An 8,131-nucleotide genomic window follows, 5' to 3' on the forward strand; every position below is an offset into this window, starting at 1 on the left:
TGATAGCAATATATGCACCACGATGATATGGTATGTATGCTATGGGAAGTATGATCACTAATGTGCACAAGTAACGTTGCCGGCAATACTCAAATGGCTAGTCTCGATAGGCAAGTAACATAAATTGGGCTAGGGGTTAACAATGCAATGGCAAGAGGAATATACAATGGAGGGATACCACGATACCAAGATGATATGGAGGTTAACGTCCTTGGAGATGATGAGTGGCGGTGTTCTTGATGTCGAAACCAAGATGATGGAGACTCGTCCTTAAGTAGCCGAAACACCTTAGGAAACGAAAAAACCGCGAACTCAAAATCTCAAACGTCAAATGTCAAAATGGTAGTAGCGGAAAGCGGTGGTGGTTTGTACTTGGCAATGCAGAAGTGGGATGATGGGCTATACACGTGTCAAAGTTGAAGTTGCCGTCCCTAAGTAGCCTAAACACCTTAGGAGACACAAGCCACAACTCGAAAAAGCTCAAACAACAATTGGGTTAAGTTGGGTTGTCAATGTATGGTGGGCAAGGTTATGTGGAAATGGTGGCGGTGTTTGATAAAGAAGCAACCGTCCCTAAGTAGCCTAAACACCTTAGGAGACTCAAATCACAACTCAAACAACCACTAATGCTATATGGAACAAAATGGGTTAGGTTGCGGAAGTCGGTGGTGGTTATGCAGATGTTGTGGTGGAAGCCCTAGGTAAAGATGCAAAAATTCACAAAATTTGATGGAGTCAAATGATGTTGGTGGTATTTTTTGGGAAGGGGGATGTCAAGAGCTTCAAAACGAGCTAAAGAACGTCAAAATCGGACTCCGGATGAATTAGTTATGGTCAAAACGGTGAAACAGAAAAAGCTGAAATCCCAGGGGCCGGACATCCGGGGCTCGGGCCGGATTTCCGGGACCTGATGTCCAGAAACTTGCGCAAAAATGCGCTCCAGGAGCCGGATGTCCGGGCTAATGACCGGATTTCCGGGATGGCCGGATGTCCGGGGCTCGGGCCGGATGTCCGGGCTCCAAATCCGAGGATGAACTCGAGGAACTCGATTTTGGGGCGGAAATTGATGATTTCGGGGGTAAAATTGGAGAGATTTCGTGAATGGAAAGTGGGGAAACTTGGGGAAAAGCTAGATCCACTTGAAACCAAGCAAATCCATGGATCAAAATCAACAAAACATCATCAAATCAACAAATCACAAAAAAATTGGGGATTATTTTCGGTGGGGATTTTCGGATTTAGGACGAAAACAACAAAATGAAGCTAGAAAACACGGGTTAGGGGATCCAAAAATGTGATCAACGTGGCTCATGATACCAAGATGATGTAGGACGGAACCCTAGGGGCTGATCTTTCACGTTTGGAGTGGATCCTACGGGGAAACACGAAGAACGCGCGGAAAACACAAAGGGGAAATCACGGGGAGGAACGAGAGAATCACTCAACCGACAAGTATCGATCACACAAGGGCTAGATCACCGAACACATGAGGTAGCACAAGATTCAAAATCAACAAAGGAAAGATACAAAGGTAGCCGTTCTTCTCCGAGAGGAGGTCTTGAATCCACGAGGGGATCTTCCCGTAAAGGGGTCTTGAATCCAAGTGGATCTTCTCCGAAGAGGCCGCGGTCTCTCACGAGGAGGAGATCCGATGGATGAGCGAGGCTCTATCTCACAAATGAGCTAAATCAACGCTAACCCTAACTAGGAGGAGGTGGGGGAGTATATATAGTGCTAGCCCACGAATGGGGTAAGTGAGAGGGGGATACATGCGCCCTTGGCCCGTTCTCTGTGCGCAGACAGGCGCCGGATGTCCGGGCTGGGGGGCCGGATATCCGGGGCTTCGCGACGGGCCGGATGTCCAGGTGGGGAGGCCGGCTGTCCGGGCTGGCCTGGGTGCCCTGCGGGTGCTCTGTGGATACCAGGTGCCAAATTTCCGGCGAGGAGGGCCGGATGTCCAGGGCTTTGGGAGGAGCCAGACGTGAGGGGCACAGGACCGGATGTCCGGGCTGTCGAGGTCGCCTCCAGATGCATTCTGTGATGGAGGCCGGATTTCCGGTGGTTGGGCCGGATGTCCGGGACATGGCCGGATGTCCGGCTGCTGTAGCAGCAGACTCTTCTTCCTTCTTCTTCCTTTGCTTCCACGCACGCTCGGCCTTGGTCCTTGGGTTCTCCATCGTCTCCTCGGGTGTACCTGAGTATGCACAAGGTCCGCGCTTGAAGTAGCAACCATGTATCACGTGTGGAAAGTGAAGGTTTAGAGAGGATCGAGTTGACCTTGTGTCCAATGGCGTATGCTCGAGGTCTCGTCATATGTCCTCTTGGGTCTTGGAGAGTAGTCGGAGTGTACATGGGGATGAACGTGGGATGCTCTGCATCAGGAAACTATGGGGTCTCCTCATGAGCAATATTGGAAACAACACATGGAGAATATCGACAACATCCAAAACAAAGCATATTTGGTTCTATGTGGTCACGGCATGGTATAGTAGATGAATTGTGCAAATCATGTAAAGGAAGCATGTCAATATCATCGCATGAAAAACAAAAGCCAATGACCATGGGCTTGTCATCTATGCCATATGTGCAAATTGGACTAATGTTAATGTCATATGCATAGTCACTATGATGAGATTGCAAATAAGACATATGATTGATCTCATACATAGCATATGACAAGTCAAGCAGATTATGAAACATGATGTGACCAAGAGAATTATCACAAGAAATCCTATGTAACATGGCATCACAACTACTAGACTCTTCATGGCAATCATCAAACTCATCATAAACGGGTAAATCATCGCAATGGGAAATCATACTAGCATGAAGCATGGTAATAGGTGGATCAACATCATGCAAGCAATCAATGTCTAGAATGTTCACTAGTGGGACAAGAGCATCACCGTCACCTATGTTACCGATGTAATTCCACTCATGTGGTGTAGGTGAGGTGGTAGGAACCAAAGCGTGGTCATCTTCATCGTGATGGAACCATGTGGGGGTGCATCATATTCCACCATGGCCATCGTCTTGTCCAAAGGGAGGACATGGTCGTCGTGAATCGGCGCGTCATCATATATGGGACCTAGCACCAAATGAGAAGACACAATAGAGGTAGAGGTTAAGTTGTTAGAAATCGAAATGGCCTCACATGCCCTATCAACTTCCTCACTCTCTCTATGTGGTGGTGGCTCACTCACTCCCTCAAGGTAGGTGCACTCGATGTCACATATGGTGGAGTAACTCAAATCACTCAAGTGGTAGTGTTGGTGGCTCTCCTCACATGGGAATTGGGGCAACTCGTCATATATGGGGCTAGTGGTGAAGTCAGTCTTACTCTCAATATGGTGGCACAAGAACTCAAGTCATCATACGTCGTCGTGGTCGAAGGGAAAATCCCATGATCAACCATCTCATCGTCGTTGCTGTGGATGAAGGCCGAAGATGGCACATCATCGCTCTTCTCCATGACCGAAGGGAAAATCCCATGCTCGATCATCTCTTCACCGTCGCCGTAGAGGAATGCCGATGTAGGCGTACTCGTCGGAGGTAGGCAAAGATGCCATACGTCGAAAGGTGAAGATGCCTTGATGACACTTGGCAAAGATGCCGAAGTGGTCGTAGTAGTCGTAGCTCCGTCTTGGTGGTGCTTGTCTCGCGGTCTTCTCTTGTGCTCATGATGTCTGGTCATAGCTTGATGTAGAGCTTTTTGGGACTTGTAGGTGTACGCATCACGAGCAGCTTCATCTTGATGGTGTTGTAGTGCTTGAGCTCGATGACGTTCCGAAGATTGGCCACTTGAGCGTCGCCGCCTTGAAGATGATGAAGGGGAAGAAGACTTGTAGTTGGCCATCATGTCTCGTACTTGATCCCTTTGTTTGGCCAACTTGGTGTCGAGGTAGTCCCTTATCCTTGCTTCGTTTTGGCGAATGTCGATGGCGAGTCGCTCAATGCCTTGCATTGCTCGTTGTAGTCCCAAGATGGACGTTTTGGTGATGTAGTTGTTCGCGTTATCTTTGTCGTGGAAGACTGGAGATGAAACATGATGTAGGGTGGAACCCTAGGGGACGATCTTTCACGTTTGTAGAGGATCCCTACGAAGAACACGAAGAACGTGCGGAAGAACACAAGGGAAATAACGGGGGGAAAACAAGAGAAACACTCAACCGACAAGGGATTGATCACACAAGGGCTAGATCACCGAGGCACAAAGTAACACGAGATCCAAAGTCAACAAAGGACGATGCAAGAGTAACTGTTCTTCTCCGTGAGGAGGTCTTGATTGTCTTCTCCGGATGGAGGCCTTGAATCCAGATGGATCTTCTTCGAAGAGGTGCGGTCCCTCACGAGGAGTAGATCCAGTACGGATGAGCAATGCTCTATCTCAAATGAGCTATCACAATGCTAACCCTAAAACGTAGGTGGGGATGGAGTATATATAGTCTAGGGGCGAAGAGGGGTACATGGGCCTAGGCCCTACACTGTTCATAGACAGGAAAGACCGGATGTCCGGGCTGGTGAAGATGGTCATTCTGTTCTCTGGATGGGCGGCGCCGGATGTCCGGTCGGAGGGGCCGGATGTCCGGTGCTTCGGGAGGCGCCGGATGTCCGGGGTGATGGCCGGATGTCCGGGCTGTTGGGGCAACCTTCTGTGCTCCTTGGACGCCGGTGCTGGATGTCTGGGTCTTTGGCCGGATTTCCGGTGTGGGGGGCCGGATGTCCGGGCTGGGCGCCGGATGTCCGGTCCCTGTAGCTTCTTCTGCAGTGTCCTGACCATGTAGATCTCCAGGGGCCGGATGTCCGGGGTCCTGGCTGGATGTCCGGTGCCTGGAGGATGTTCTTGCCTTCTTCCATTGATTCTCTTCTTCATGGACATCGTCGAGAGGGTCCTCTTGGTACCTAATCATGCACAACATTCTGGACTTAGGTAGTAACCATGTCTCAAGAGGATCATATGAGATATCACTAAGGAGAGAAGTCACCTCGGTCTTGAGAGCTCTAGCTCGTGCTCTAGTCATGGGTCCTCTTGGTGCTTGGTGAGACGATGGATGGTCCATGGGGATGACCGAAGGATGCTCTGCATCGTCTCCCCCCCCCCCATTGGGAAAGATCCGACCTCAGATTGAAATCCTCATCACCATGGTACGGAGAGAGGTCAGAGACGTTGAAGATGTCGCTTACGTTGTACTTGTCGCGTGGGAGATCGATCTTGTAAGCGTTGTTGTTGTAGCGTGCTAGCACCCTGAAGGGTCCATCGGCTCGAGGGAGAAGTTTGTACTTGCGTTCATTGGGGAAGCAGTCCTTGCGAAGGTGTAGCCACACGAGGTCTCTAATGTTGAATATCATGGGATGCTTGTTGACGTTGAGCTTGGTCGCGAGTCGTTGTACTTGGCGCTCGATGGTGTGCCTTGTATCTTCATGCATCTTCTTGATGTAGCTTGCATGGGCACTTGCATCGAGGTTGGTGCGCTCTTGTAGAGGAAGAGGTAGAATGTCCAATGGGGACAACGGGTTGAAGCCGTAGACGACCTCGAAAGGGGGCTTGCCGTTAGTCGAATGTCTTGCACAATTGTAGGTGTACTCGGCGATGGGTAGACACTCCTCCCACTCCTTGATGTTCTTCTTGATCAATACGCGAAGTAGAGTGGAGAGCGTACAGTTCATCACCTCCGTTTGGTTGTCGGTTTGTGGATGATATGCGGATGAGAACAAGAGATTGATTCCGAGATTGGCGCATAGCGTCTCCAAAATCAACTCAAGAACTTGACGTCGCGGTTGGAGACGATTGTCTTTGGTACTCCATGGAGGCACACGATTTCCCTACAGAAGAGATTTGCAACGTGTGAAGCATCGTCTATCTTGTTGCAAGGAATGAAATGTACCATCTTAGAAAATCGGTCCACAACAACAAACATGGAATCCTTTCCATTTTGAGTTCTAGGCAAACCAAGTACAAAATTCATGCTAATGTCTTCCCAAGGTTGATAAGGGATAGGAAGAGGCATCTAAAGACCATGGGATTGAGCTTTAGACTTAGCTTTGTGACATGTAGAGCATCGGTTGGTGAAGCGTGAGACGTCACGGAACATCTTGGACAAAAAGTAGTTCTTGGAGAGCGTGGCGAATGTCTTGTCGCGTCTAAAATGTCCCATGAGTCCGCCTCCATGAGCCTCTTGCAAAAGGAGCAAACGAAGAGAAGACCCGGGAATGCATAGTTTGTTAGCTCTCATAAGATAACCATCCTTGATGTAATATCGTTCCCAAGATGTATGCGTCAAGCATTTAGCAAAGGAGTAGCAAAAGATGGATCATTAGCATACAAGTCTTTTATGTGCTCAAAACCAATAGCATTCAACTCAAGTTTAGTGACAAGTGTGCATATGCGTGAAAGTGCATCCGCAACTGCATTTTCCTTACCCATAATGTACTTGATCACATAGGGGAAATATTCAATAAAGTCACTCCATTTGGCATGACGCTTGTTTAATTTAGTTTGTCCTTTTAAGTACTTAAGTGTTTCATGATCGGTATGTATGACAAACTCATGAGGTCTAAGATAATGTTCCCAAACATGTAGCACACGCACTAAAGCATACAATTCTTTGTCATATATGGGATAGTTAAGTTGAGCACCGGAGAGTTTTTCACTAAAATATGCAATGGCTCGTTTTTCTTGCATCAAAACTCCGCCAATTCCGGTACCACTTGCAACACAATGAACCTCAAAAGTTTTGTCAAGGTTGGGAAAATCAAGAATCGGGGCATGAGTAAGCAAAGACTTGAGCTCATCAAAAGCGGTGGATTGCAAAGATCCCCAAACAAAAGGAGCATTCTTCTTACTCAAGGCATGCAAAGGAGCGGCAATAGTGCTAAAATCCTTCACAAAGCGACGGTAAAAACCTGCAAGGCCAAGAAAAGTACGCACTTGTTGCAAATTGGTGGGTTGGGGCAAAGTTTTAATAGCTTCAATTTTAGATTCATCAACATGGACACCCTTGGAAGAAACGACAAAACCCAAGAAAACTAGCTTGTCAACACCAAACGTGCACTTTTTCATGTTGGCATAAAGACGTTCCTTCTGAAGCGTTTGCAAAACAGCCCTAACATGATTAAGATGCTCTTTCATGGATTTGCTAAACACAATAATATCATCAAAGTAAACCACAACAAAGACTCCAATATAAGGTCGAAGCACAAAATGCATAAGACGCATGAAAGTTTCGGGAGCTTCCGATAAACCCATAGGCATAACTAACCACTCGTACAAGCCAATTTTTGTTTTGAAAGCAGTTTTCCATTCATCACCCTCATGTATGCAGATTTGATAATAGCCACTTTTAAGATCAATTTTTGAGAAAAATGCGGCACCGCTAAGTTCATCAAGCTTATCATCTAAGCGAGGAATGGGATGCCTATAACAAACGGTAATAGCATTGATGGGTCTACAATCAGAACACATGCGATAACTTCCATCTTGCTTAGGAACAAGTATAACCGGAACGACACAAGGGCTTAGGCTTTCACGTACATGACCGTTATCGATTAGTTGTTGTACTTGCCGTTGGATCTCCTTGGTTTCTTTGGGGTTGACACGGTATGGAGCTTTGTTTGGAAGGGGCGCTCCGGGGATGAGGTCGATTCGATGCTCAATACCTTGTAGAGGTGGTAGACCCGGAGGTAGCTCATCGGGGAAAACATCTTGGAATTCCTGCAAAAGAGACCGAAGCACTAAAGGTAGCTCGTGAGAAGTGTTAGTGTTTGGTTCCCCATCCTTGCAGACAAGCACAAAGTGCATAACACTCGATGGGTTCTCACACACTTCTCTCATCTCACTTTTTGTGGCGAATAGGACTAGGTTTTTCTCTCTAGGTGAAGAGGCACTCAAGTTTGGCTTGTGGCTCTCACTCACTTTTTGGTGGGTCACTTTCTCACTCTTCTCTCCATGATGGGTGGCTTGCTTGTCGGCTATCACTTGACTAGGAGACATAGGTCGTAGCACATAATCCTTTCTTTCATCTTGAAGCTATAGTGATTGGTACACCCGTTGTGGATAACACCACGGTCAAATTGCCATGGTCGACCAAGAAGGAGGTGGCAAACGGACATCGAGAAGACATCACACTCCAAA

Source organism: Triticum aestivum, chromosome 1B (genome assembly GCF_018294505.1).
Source record: "Triticum aestivum cultivar Chinese Spring chromosome 1B, IWGSC CS RefSeq v2.1, whole genome shotgun sequence".
NCBI lineage: Eukaryota > Viridiplantae > Streptophyta > Magnoliopsida > Poales > Poaceae > Triticum > Triticum aestivum.